This window comes from Lathyrus oleraceus, chromosome 2 (genome assembly GCF_024323335.1).
Source record: "Lathyrus oleraceus cultivar Zhongwan6 chromosome 2, CAAS_Psat_ZW6_1.0, whole genome shotgun sequence".
Taxonomy (NCBI): domain Eukaryota; kingdom Viridiplantae; phylum Streptophyta; class Magnoliopsida; order Fabales; family Fabaceae; genus Lathyrus; species Lathyrus oleraceus.
In genome coordinates, this window is record NC_066580.1 from 144,144,719 (window position 1) to 144,158,187 (window position 13,469).

At 35.1% G+C, this 13,469-nt stretch overlaps 1 pseudogene; it reads left to right on the top strand.

Annotated features, from left to right (window-relative positions):
* The first annotated feature begins 287 nt into the window (after positions 1–287).
* LOC127122312 (cytochrome P450 CYP736A12-like) overlaps positions 288–13,469 on the top strand; it is a 22,063-nt pseudogene continuing 8,881 nt past the window's right edge.

Here is a 13,469-nt window from a genome sequence, read left to right on the forward strand (position 1 = left end):
CATAGATACCAGTAGATAGATCATCAATGTGCCCCTGAATTCCAAAACCAAAGCACGATCATTTGTCTCATCATATGAAGCCAAGGCTGCGGCTGTAGAAATTGAAAGTCGTCTGCATTTTGGATCAAAACTCAGTAAAATCATCAAGAAGAAAAAGCTTACCTTCGTCAGCTAGCAGAAATTGAGGCAATGACGGCATCAAAGAGAGTGATTCCAAGGGAAGAGTGGGAGAGGAAGCTGAATAACGTCAAGATACAGGTGAAGAAAGCCTGCACACTAACGAGCCTATGTCTGTTCAACCGCTTTCATTGAACATCATGCCAAATGGTCTTGATTGCACTGTAAATGAAATAAATGTTACTCCCAGTGATAATGTAGCAATACCCCAGGAATTTGTAAACTCATCTATTGAGTCTGGTGCTGATGTACAATACGGAAGGGCTGCAAATGAACTTACTCACAACCAGAATGCGCCAGTTATACCATTGGTTTGCGATGGAACATTTAAAGTTGCCTTCCAAGACCTGCATAACGAAAAAAAACGTAACAATCATTGAATGAAGAAGCTTTTGCTCCAAATCTCACTGCAGTAAAACACAAAATAATTACCAAGTGTTAAAATTCAGAAAAATATCCCAAAATGGAATGAAGACAAAATTCAAAGAGAAAGTGTAGGTCTGTTTACCTTTTTTCGAATTTAACAATAAACAAGGCAATCCAAATCTGAGGATCACGAAAGGAGTTTGTAGGGACGCCCCTTCTGGGTCACCAGAGACCAAATCAAAAACCCTAAAGCTGATAGATAAATAGACAAGAAAGGAATCAGTGAGGGAGGCGATTGAAAGAAGGAGAAATTAACGGCGAAAAGATTTCAAAGAGCAAAACCCTAAATCCTAAATCAAAAAGCCAGTATTGGAAGAGAGGAGGAGGAAGATTTAAGGTCACCTGATTCGTCATCGCCAAAGGTGAGATTCCCGCTTGATGTCTCTTTGAAACCGTGGATTTACGCCCTTTGTGTTTAACGTTGTTGAGCATCTGGTTTGAGTGAGCAAGGATGAGCGATTTTGAGATCGAGAGAGGTTTGGAGTTCGTGAGATTGTAAGAGACGAGTTTGTGAGAGGAGTTCGTGAGGGTGTGAGAGAGATGGGTGAGCGGTGATGAGCGATTTTGAGAGCAGAGAGAGATTCCGTTTGAGAGAGTTTTGAGGTAGAGAGATTCTGGGTTTGAGATTTGGGAAGAGGACGATGAAGTCTGTTACACTATTTCATTTTTCTTTCTTTAATTTATTTTAAAAACAGAATAAGTTTTTTGAAACCTTTAAATTTTTTTGTTTAAACTTCCTAAGTTTAGTTAATAAATATTTCTCTATTTTCAATTCCTATTCTGTTGAAGAACCCAACAGCCAGGCGGCTGGGTTTTAATTTTTGGTTCCTCCATCATTTATTAGGGTAGTCCAGCAGATTTCTTCTTTTATTAGTTTTAATTCTTTTTTTTATTTATCTTGGTTTATATATCTGAATTAGCATTAAAGTAATAACTAGTCATAGGTGGTCTGGTGGAGAGGGGTGGTTTCTATGGTCTTTAGTGGAGTGGGTTCAATACTCATGTATAGCATTCTATTTCTTTTGGCATTTTTTTTATGTTTATGTTTTATTATAATTTCTCTTATGCTTATAGTTTCATTGTTGTTTAGTAACACAAATTTGTTTTCTTTTAATTTCATCATCCATTCAAAACCGCTTTAAACTATAAAAAAATCATTTTTCTCGATTCAATATCGAGCCCATTTTCATACCCTTGTAAGTCGATTGCTTTTAAGCATCGCCATCAACCTCACATGGCTTACTCTTGGGCCTTCTTACAATGAGCTCTTAAGCAACATCAACTTAACTTTCAATAATTTCAAACCTCGGTACTTTAATTGTTTTAATTTAATATTCAAATCATTTTCTATATAAAACGTGAAGAAAAAGGTTACCTGGATGGAATGTCCAGTCGTAATCCCAAATATTAGGCTCAAGCTGTAAGAGCTTGCAAGCCATAAATATTCGTCTTCTCTTTAACACTCCAATATTCAAAATCATTTTCTTAATAAAGTTGGAAGAAAAAGGTTACCTGGATGGAATGTCCAGTCGTAATCCCGAATATTAGGCTCAAGTTGTAAGAGCTTGCAAGCCATAAATATTCGTCTTCTCTCCAAAACACCTGTAAATATCTCAAACCATCTTCTTAATAAAGTTGGAAGAAAAAGATTACCTGAAGGGAATGTCCAGTTGTAATCCCGAATATTAGGCTCAAGCTGTAAGAGCTTGCAAGCCATAAATATTCGTCTTCCCTCCAAAACATTCATAAATATTCGAATCATTTTCTTAGCAATATTGGAAAGAAACAGACTGCCTGGGTGGAATGTCCAGACGTAGTCCCGAGTATTAGACCCAAGCTGTAAGAGCTTGTAGGTCACAAGTACTCGTCTTTCAAACTTCAAAAATACTTAATTCCTACCTTAATACTTTTTCAATAAAGATGGAAATGGAACATGGTGTATACCGTGCACTCCTGAGACTAGGATTCGAGATGTATATCTCGCTCATCCAAGTCCTCGCCATCACTCAAAATACATCCAACCAATCAAACTCTTTTCTCGCCGCCGTGCGACTAACCAAAAAAAAAACGTTTTTCATAAACGAAAGATATATTGTCTTAAGGTGATACAAAACAATGTTTCGGCCACAATTATTGAGTCGAGATAAGTGACGCTTTTCCGAATGTAGATTTATAAATCCGTTTGATGTGTGGTATGCGTCCACTCCTCATCTGTTTTGGGTAAAACAATGTTTTCGTCGACTAATACAGTATGACTTTCGCTAAAATCGACCAACAAACAAACATTTTTCTACCCAGAACTACGTAAGCCTTGATTTCTCTTTTGAGATACGTAGGAGCAGGATTCGTAAATCTTGTCAGACCCACTAATAAAAAACTTAGGTTTAGTCCTTCGTCAAAAATCCAAAAATATTCTTCTCTCTTATATTCTTTCTTTTCCCACCTAATAAACTGAAAAGCCTAACATTTCAAACTAACATTAACACATACAACTGACCTAATGGTTCCCGTTGAGTACAACGGACGTGAGGGGTGCTAATACCTTCCCCTTGCGTAATCGACTCCCGAACCCTGCTTTGGTTGCGACGACCATATCTTATCCTTTCTTTTGTCTTGGGTTTTATCGATATTTCCCCTTTCCTTTTTAGGAATAAATAAAGTTCGGTGGCGACTCTGTTCAGTCCATCATTGCGAGCGTGCGATTGCGCTTCGCTTTGAAGTCGTATCCCCATTTTTCGAGGTGCGACAGACATGTTATACAATAGTGCCTAAAAATAAAAATCTAAGAACTTTGTACAATATCTTCATTATACACAACTCCACAGCGGAAGATCAGAATAACTACATCCCTTGAAACATCAATAGACAATTTCTCTTGAATTCAACCTGCAAGGAATACTTGAAAAATAACAACAATAATGGGATGAGATAATAATCTCAGTGAATTCTCTTATCCTATGGATCCACTCGGCTTTACAGGGTTTCTACTCGATTCTAACTCAAGTATTCACCTTCTGTTACTTGTGCATCACTCGCACCTTGTAACTAGGACTTGAGTAACTAAGGGATAATCGCAATGTATGGAAACATGTCACTTAAGTGCATCCACTCAACAAATAACTATTTGGATTCACGAAACATCAATCACCGAACGGACTTACGTCTAAGGCAGGCTCGGTTCATGCATGCTCGTATGATTCGACTTTCACGGTGGATATTGGGTCCTCTATGAGACCGTCACCCATATGGGCCTCTAACCCACTTAGGATATCTTTCGCCGTATGACCCTTTAACCCACTTAGGTATCCACCTTTCTCTTTTCCTCTTTCTTTCTTCCCTTCCTTTCTTTCTCTTTTTTTTCTCTTTCTGATAACTCTCTCTTTCATTCTTATCTCTTTGTACTTCTTCTTATCTATTATTTTCCTTCTTTCTTTCTATACCACACAAATATATATAACATATAATTAATATATATTGTAATATTAGATAGTAATACAAAATATCTCAATTGATATTTTATCTTCTAGTACCAATTGATCAATTATTAATATTACCAAAATGCTCTCTCTCGTACTCATTAATATTGGTTTGTCTCTTTTATTAATAATTAATCTCTTCAGAGTTCACTGGTTACTCTATTGGTTCCAACTGACAACATTTAGAGCACATAGGAGCTCTAACTGTTCCAACTGACAAAAGATATAGTACATAGGAACTCAATTGGTCTCAACTGACAACTAATTGAGCATTTAAGGGGATATGAGATATTACATTCTCCCCCTATTAAATTGAAATCCCCCCCTCCCCCCGAATTTCCTCCACTCAACTAATAAACAATTCTTGCATCAACGTCTTAGACTAACACTTGACTTCTCTTCGATTTCAAACCTCCGACATGTTCATTCTTCCAACTTATTTTCCTTGGCAAACTTCTTTCTTGTATGAACTCTCAATACTTCATGGTCTTAACCATATTTTTATTCTAATATTGGATTAATGTTTAACCTTACTCTCGCTTAATTCATCTGATATACCGCTCTAAATCATTTGGTCACTTTCCTCCCGAAAACAACGACTACCCTTTTGGTATTGAGTCACACAAAACATACCCATGACATCTTATCTTGATTTGGATAATCAATACTCATTAAATTTTCATAAGAAAACTTATTGATTCCTTGACCACAAATAATATTGACTACTTTCCTCTTATTATTCCTTCAACAATTTCCACAAACTTTGGAATCCATCTATCGATAATCTCATCAACTTCACTTGATTTGATACTATATGAGGCAAGCCTTTACTCCTACTGTTTCACTTCTCTCGTACTACTACAATAAGATAACACCCTTAGCACGAGATTATCTTACTCCCATTCTTATGAATAACTAACTTTCTAATCCCCATCATCATGATTGAGCTCTTTCATCCATCACCTTTCATTATGCTACTCTGATTTCAACAGTGAAACACCTGGGATTCCTAGGCACTACTGGTTAGCTAACAGTCTACATAGAAGATCACGCATATCCTCTAGAGTGCCCACCACCCAAAACAATACTAAGACCTCACTGACATTCATTAGTAGAATAAATTTCTTGTTGGCACACAAAGGTTTAGAATATGACCAACACCCTCCATAAGATAGACATGCAGGAGCCACGTGATTATAACCATAAAGGTGTACGACATTCAGATTTATCATGTGCTCGAATGAACTAATCCAAATTAGTTTGACAATATCTGATTCTTGTTACTATATTCCATATCAAATCCTCTTATAGGGTTCTAATTCCTTCAAGGTTTGTGTCGACACATGATCTCGACCAATAACAAAATAACACTATCAAGGAACTTCGAGTTATCAACGAGACACCACTTCCAAGAAACCTTAAGCAATCTAGAAGGCAACTGTGAGTCTCCATACTAGTCTCAAAGTCACACAACGCTTCACACCTTTAGAAATAACAGTTCACTTCTTATTTAGAACCCTTCATCTTAACGTCCTGATTTATCTTCAAGAATCATAGTTTAAGCTCTTACTAATATACAGCGTGAGTTATATGGTTAACTTCAGGAATATTTGATTCTTGTTCCTCCTCGGAAGTATAACTCATGAATCCTTCCAATAGGGTAGAGTATCATTGTATACAAAAATACTACTCTCCTGGGGTCCACATCTGAAGCCATGAATCCAAGAAATTATCGAATGCCATATTCTGACTAACCAATTTACATCTTAGTAATGCATATGTAAAATACATAACTAACCTCCTCAAGATCACCACTCGGTAAGTCTCTTCCAACTCTGTTCCTTATAGTTATTCGTAGTCATAACAATGGTACTTCCAAGACTTACTTAAACTGAGCATGGTTCACCAGGTTGGTTCCCCAAACGTCTAACTTCTATGATATCTCTACAGATGACCAACTACGCATTACACCTTCAAAAATCCCAATTTCAAAACTATGAATATGACTTGTGGTGACTTGTAACTCCATCCTCAATTTGTACATCCACAACGGTACACCAATGAGATTTAGGACACCCTTAGCTCTAACAATGTGTGAATGTTTATACTCTGTGATCAACCAACCAAACACTACTCAAGTAGATAAATAACAATTGGACTCCCAATAAGCCATTATTACTCTTGCAATTCAAACAAGATGCACTTAAGATGAACCTTAACATTGCCACACACTTATGACTGAAATTTTCTTCTAAACCAATACCTACTACACACTTCATCATACTGGGGTTACTTGTCTAGATGACTTGCTACGGATAATCCTCATTGTCTCCCCATAAGATCTTACAACATAACATACTTCACATCCTACACTTAGTCCCCATACTCAAGCTTGGCTTGTCTTTCGTTGTCTATCATAAACTCAATTTCTCGAAACACAAGACTCATTACTCAACAAAGTGTGTATTACTTCGCATCCATCTCAAGACAAGGAATTCATTACACACACTTGTGACCATAATGCCTCTATCACATACTTCTCTTAATATCAAGGTTTAACTTTTTCCACTACACTCCCTCCTCTATAAATCTCCATATGTGAACGATCATCAACCATACACCCCTATCTTAGCCTCAATAAAATCCTTATGACTCCATAGTCTCCTTATCTAAAGTTCATTCCATTACGATGATTGTAATGTAAGGTTTACACTGCTCCTAAACTCTATGTTTGCTTCTTTTCTACAGTAAGTCCATTAACTCCAATAATAGAACCATTCTACTAGAATTCCTCGAATCCAAATTACTTGATCTTTTCCTCAACACAAATCTCCTTCATCCAATCCTACTAGAGCTTCCGTTGTTATATAATGCTTATTCTCTCTACGACACACATCGTATGGTTGATGTCAAACATGACTAAATATAAAGATATTCAACAAGTTGATTACTGAGAAGTATGTTAAGTATAGTTGGTCTATTATTTATGTTTATATAAAATAAGTTAATATATAATTTATCTTTATAAATATTAATGGTCTATCATCTGAGTGTATAAAATTATTTGAGTTCTTATTATAATATTTATTCTCTTTAATAACACTTGAAATATGTTATCATAATTATGAATAAGATTGTACAAAAGAGAAATAATATGCCACACTTTTCAAATGTATTCTGCTAGCGTTATCTATTACCTAAGACAACATTTTTATGATTCTATTTATACAATATTTATAAAAGTTGCCTATACTAGAGAACCTTTTTCAAAACTATTGAGGACATTTGAGAAAATGTTTTTTTATAAGCAAATAGGATTAAATATTAGGAATGCAATCACAAACAACCGCTCAAGTTCGATTGCCATACATGCCAATCGATGTGAGAGTGCTCTTGGTTCCTAACCGACCACCACCCCCAAGCAAAAAATTTCGAGGATCCAACAATATCCTGAATTTTCAGCATACCAGACTCAAAAAGAATTATATTCCTACTCGTCCAAAGAGACCAACAAATAGCTAATATAAAAAAGCAAGAGTTAAACTTTCTATTGAATAATCGAAATGTGAGATCAAAGAGTTCTGCTCCTCTCATGAGAAACCAAACATGCCAGCTTTTCAAAACTCAAATAAAAAGGATGGACTGTCTTGAAATCTATCATGTACTTTGTCATTAACCATTTTTATATTTTCAAAACTCACACATCCACATTATACAATCAATAATATCCTATTGTAATAAAGATATCTGATACCCACAAGAATATAGTACTCATTCTATCATTTTAATCTACAAAATTTAGAATTCTATCTTGATATTCAAAATTAACATGTTGCTTATTTTCTAAATGAATGATCAACCTTAATACCAAAATGATTTTTTATGAATATCAAGAAAACTATTTACCAAACCTCTATATAAGGAGAGACATATCTACAATCATAACAGTATCAACTTCACATTAAGGTAGAAAAATATGAGGATCTTCGACATTGAAGATTAACTTGTCGCTAACTTTAAGTTTGCTTCGACTTTGAAGATTAACTTGTCACCAACTTTGAGTTTGTTGGCATGAGAAAACTCATACCATTTCCCCCAAAATACATTCCATCAATTACCTTTATTTTGGTTCTCATCAGCTCACACTTCTCTTGGTAATTTTAGCTTATTGAGTATGTTCTTTAGGGAAATAATCCCTTGTATGCTCCATTGGAATGTGTTATGCATATCAAACATCAAGAACAAAATAAAATTCAACTAACAGTGATTTTTGAGGAAGTAATTTAGTATTCTAACCAAAACATTTGTACGTTTGGCCAGTTGTTACCTAATTGACTTAAAATATAAGAAGGAAATGAATTATGATAAAAATATTTTTCGAAACTCAAATAAATTTAAATTGATTTTAAGAAAGGGATAAAAGAAGAGAATACTACCAAAAAGATACAAGATAATAAAGTAAAAAAGATAAAGGAAAAAGAAGGAACACGCCTGAATTATATCACTTCAATCCAAAACAACGTGGACTGCTCTTATCCTTGAGAATTTCTTCTTAAAATATCCATTACAATAGATATTTTCACAAATGAACAATCCTCAATATTTTCATACCTAACGTTTACATCAGGTTCAACTTACAACCTTTATAACTTATAATATTTTCTAGAGAACATTGTTATCTTGATTTACACACATATCAGAATAGTATAGCAACATGTACTTGATAAAAGTACAATAAGTAACAACTCTTTAATGGTTAATGGATGTCATAGGTTTTGAAGGCTGTTGTGATGTTAAAGCAAGCTCATGTTGGGAAGGTGAGAAGATCTATATAGGGTGTTTTAGAGAGTATATAATGTGTCTGTCAATCTCTTGGTTGATATATTTATAGGAGTCTCTTGGGACTGAGTTTTAGGACCCAAAAGGGAATATCTATACTTCCCCCTTCCGGGAGCGTGAGAAGTAGGTAGTTACTTGCCCTATTTCTCGGGAGAACCTGACTTCCCCTTTTGACTCTTCTACCATAATATTATGTATAAGGACACATCACTTCACATATTTCCATAGACGAGCGGTTAATCTAGGAAACAAGCAATATCAGTATAAAACAGGTGTGCGTTCCTGAAAACGGGCGACTGGGAAGTTTGATGGGGGCAAAGTATTGTGTCGTCTGTCCTTAGGAACCCCCTGCACTGTCTCCTATTGCCCTTTGCAAATATACCAATACACGGGTCCTCAAGTACGAGGGATTGTAAAAGAAAAAGTGATTTAGTTTAATCACCACCTCTTATTTGGATGAGCCTCTGATGTGCATTTGGGGGAAAGTCCCTCAGGTGTTTTGGGGAAGAGTCCCTTAGGCATACCTAGAGGTGAATCCCTCAAGTGTGGCCTGGGGTCAACCTCCAAATATCAATGAACTAAATCCATTAAATTCATTTGAGATAAAAACCTTAACGCCAGTTGAGGTGCATGTACAATATTAAATGTATTCAATGATTATTTAAACATCGGGAAGACAAATTTGTTTTATCCTTATCCATGTTAAGGACGCTGAGATCTTTTCAATTGTTAGAATATCTAATAAGAGGTAATTTATTGCCCCTAAGGATATATTTCAAATCCCTATAAAAATGAATTCAATGCCTGCTATTGAAACTTTCTCGTATATTTTTTCTCAAGCTTTGTGAAACGACCTCATAGTTCCTCAAGCGCGTGACATACTCGTTTTCCCATATTCTCAGACTCAAGCCATTAATCCTCATTTTCAAATACACATTTGTCACCTTTTCTTATCTTTTTTCCCTTTGTGGCGATAAGTAGGGATTTAGATGAGAACCGTAGGATGGTGGATCCCTCTAACATTAGATAGTAGGCTAAAATGTACCTTGTAATGCGTGAGGAATGCTGAACGGGGGAATGACTCTGTTAACTATAGACTCTTAGTTTTAGGTTATTTTGGGAGTTATGAGAGCACTTATAGTTCTTAATGAACATGTGACTCCATACACAAGAGTGGGATGACTGAATTGTGGAGGTTTTAAAAATGATAGTTTAAAATAAAATTATCTTCTAAAATAGAGTTTGAAAACATGCAACCAAAGTTAAGCGAAAAATAAAAGAGTTAAGGGAAGAGAGATAGCACTAGGAATTTATAGAGGTTCAGTCTTAAAGAAGTGAATCACCCCTATCTCCAATAATTGATATTGAGAGTATCCAATAATGTTTGAGAATTTTTAGAAGGTTAAGCCCACGAACCCTGATATACAAGGAAAATGAAGTTTCAGGCTTATGCAAAACATTGAACACAACTTCGAGCGGTTAGTCTTTAAGCCAAATTAATGATTCCCAAAGGTTGATCTCAAACAAAGTCTTAGTTTTGAATTTTCTACCCTCTGAATCAAGCCAATGTTTTATATGGGTTGACCAAGAACTGGACCGATATTTTTATCGGACTTATCTCGAACCTACTTATCTTTTACACATGTTGAACTCTGAAATTGAATGAGATTTTATACCAAGCTAATAGCGAACCAAATGAGCTTTTAAACGAGCTTAGATCAAGAACCATCTGTCATGAAGATTTTTCTTTAGGTATTCATCACGAAACCAAAAGGAGATATTTTCTTCAATGGAAGAGCTTGCAACCAAACAAAGACCTTTTACACTGGCTTAACTGCAAACTAAAATAACTACTTCCCTAAAGAAAGAATAATTTACTCAAGAGGAAAAATAACTCTTGGTAAATTTACAATAAAGTCTTCACCACGAACAATTTCCTCACTAAACTCAAGAGTTCTCTCAAAACATTTTGGCTAAAAATGTGAGAGAAAATAAATGATTTAGAGAGATTGAAAGAAAGGGGAAAAGTGTGATATTCATGCTTTTCAGGATGGTTTGAAATGAAAGGGATGCCCTTTATTTATATGCCAAAAATGATTGATTTAAGGAAACAATCCATGGGAAAATAAATGACCTAATGGATTAACTAATCAATTAAGTACTTCTAATAATCGATTATTGTTGCCCAAATTGAAAGGTTTTGATAGATTGTCATTACCATTTATTAAAACATTTTCATAATTAGTTATTAACTTGATTTATCCTCATCTAATCAATTAGTTATTTTTTTTAATTAATTAGATGGTTCAAAACTTGTCTTAATCAATCTAGTAGTTTCCAAAACACTTGGCTAGGCTCCAAAAATATTTTCGGTGATTTTATTTGAATAAAAGAGAGACTTTAAAAGTAATTTTAAATGTGTGTGTTTTTTTGCCATGTTACTTACAAAAACTCTCTTTTGTCTTTACAATACACTGATCACTCAGATAGACACAATAAGAAGAGCCTTCACACTTTCTCTCTTTCACACTCTAAAGCTTCAAGTCCTTTTGTCGGGTATACCAATCATATAAGAACTTCTCTTGCATCTTCTTGTGAATGAGGCTTGAGGATTCTTCAAGTCAGTTAACATCATCAGAGATTTGTAAGGATATCACGGTGATCAAAAACTCCAATTCTTTAGCTTAATTTGGAAGAATAGCTTGATGAATAACTTTGTGCATCTTTGACCGCTTGAACTAGCTTTAGTAATTACTTGCGTTGTTGTCATCAAAACCACTTCAAGAGTTGTTACAAATTTAAGTGTTATCATCATTAAAACTATGGCATTATCAGGGCTAAGCATATCTTGCTTCTTTGTGAGCTTTGATCACTTCCTAATTATACCTACAAACACATAGTTCCATATTATCCCCCTTTTTAATGATGACAATGCATCTGTCAATGAGGTGGGAAAAAAATAGGTGAATCGAATTTGGAGTGCTTAAACTTCCTGTCACATGAGTAGAGAGTATACTCTACTCCCCCTTGAGAGTATACTTGTCCCCCTTTTTCATAATAAAAAAGGCAGGTAAAGATGCAAGGCTAAATTTTTAAAATGCAAGCACAATGATCACATAGTCAAACATATTACTCAGACGAAAAATGAACTATTTTATTAATTCATAGATGCTGGAATTCAAAGTACAAGAAAACAGGAAATTGATGGAATAAAGAGAAAAACTTCAAAACAACATAGCAAGAACACTTAAGAAAAATACTAATTTGCCTCTTCATCATCCTCATTGGACATAATTGGAGATATGATATGGTATTTCTAAAGTTTATCGATGATGTGACAAATCCTTGAATTTTTCCTCCTATGCATCCTTATCATCACCTATTGATTCTCAAGGAGCTTGTTGAGTATGTTTGAGGAAGAAGGAAGGAGGTCAACATTTTGTGCTTGTTGTCACGCTCTTGGTGGTGACTTTGGAGGTAGTAAGAGAATTTCCTTGCTTTCAATTGCAAACCTCATTTGACTCAAGGTACCTTTTCCTATTTTTGATCGTTTGATCTTTGATTCCTCCTCCTCCAAATCATATCCAGAGTACTCTAGGATCTTTGTGATAAGTTTGATATTCGGTAATAGTGTATTCTTCTTTCTGCGATCCATCATATGCTAGATCACTGGATCTGCCCAATTTTTCTCAACTTTGTTTACCAAACACCAAACCAGAGGTATGTCCTATATGTGTGTATGGCCGTAGTTGATTTTTATTCAAAAAAAGAATATGATTCACCTTATAGTGAATTACTCGAATGTTCGGGCATATCAAGCCAACAATGAAGGGAGTGAGAATGATGGAGGTTTGATCAGCAAAAAAGGAATTAGCAACAAGATTAAAGCGAAAGTTGTTACTTAATTCAGTTTCATTATACACTTGATTTTTGTAAAGAACGTTGAAAACTTTTCCGAACTCTTCAAGGCTTAGTTGAATGTGATGGTTCTTCACTTCAGAGCTGATATAACGATTTGAGTACTTGATATTAGATTAAAATATATTTACCAAGAAGGGGAATCTTTCTTGAGGCGCTTCAAAGACAAAGTTCCTAAAATCAGACACCGTGTAGGCTTCAACAAAGTTGCACTCTTTGAAAAGGTTCTTATCAAAGTAGAGATATTCAAATATATCTCTATTGGCGTAGTATTAGTTGTAGTTGGTTTCTTGTTCTTGTGTTGAAAATATTTTGAAGTGGTAGGATGATGATGTTTGGGTGGTGCGAGCTCTTCTGGATGCCATTGTGGTGATGATGAAGATGCGAAGAGGAAAAAAAAACTCTAACAACACTAAGACAATGCACACAGGAGATGGTGGAATGAGATAAGAATTGAAGAGAAGACATACATTTTTATACTCATTGGTTAATCGAATAGAAGGGGGTTATAATCGACTAGGTTAATCAATGCATACAGGTGGACGTTGGAACTAGTTGACGTGCTGGTTTTCAAGGCTTTAATATATTAGCTCATGCCCTTATCAATTATTTGGTGCACCAAAATTTGAAATT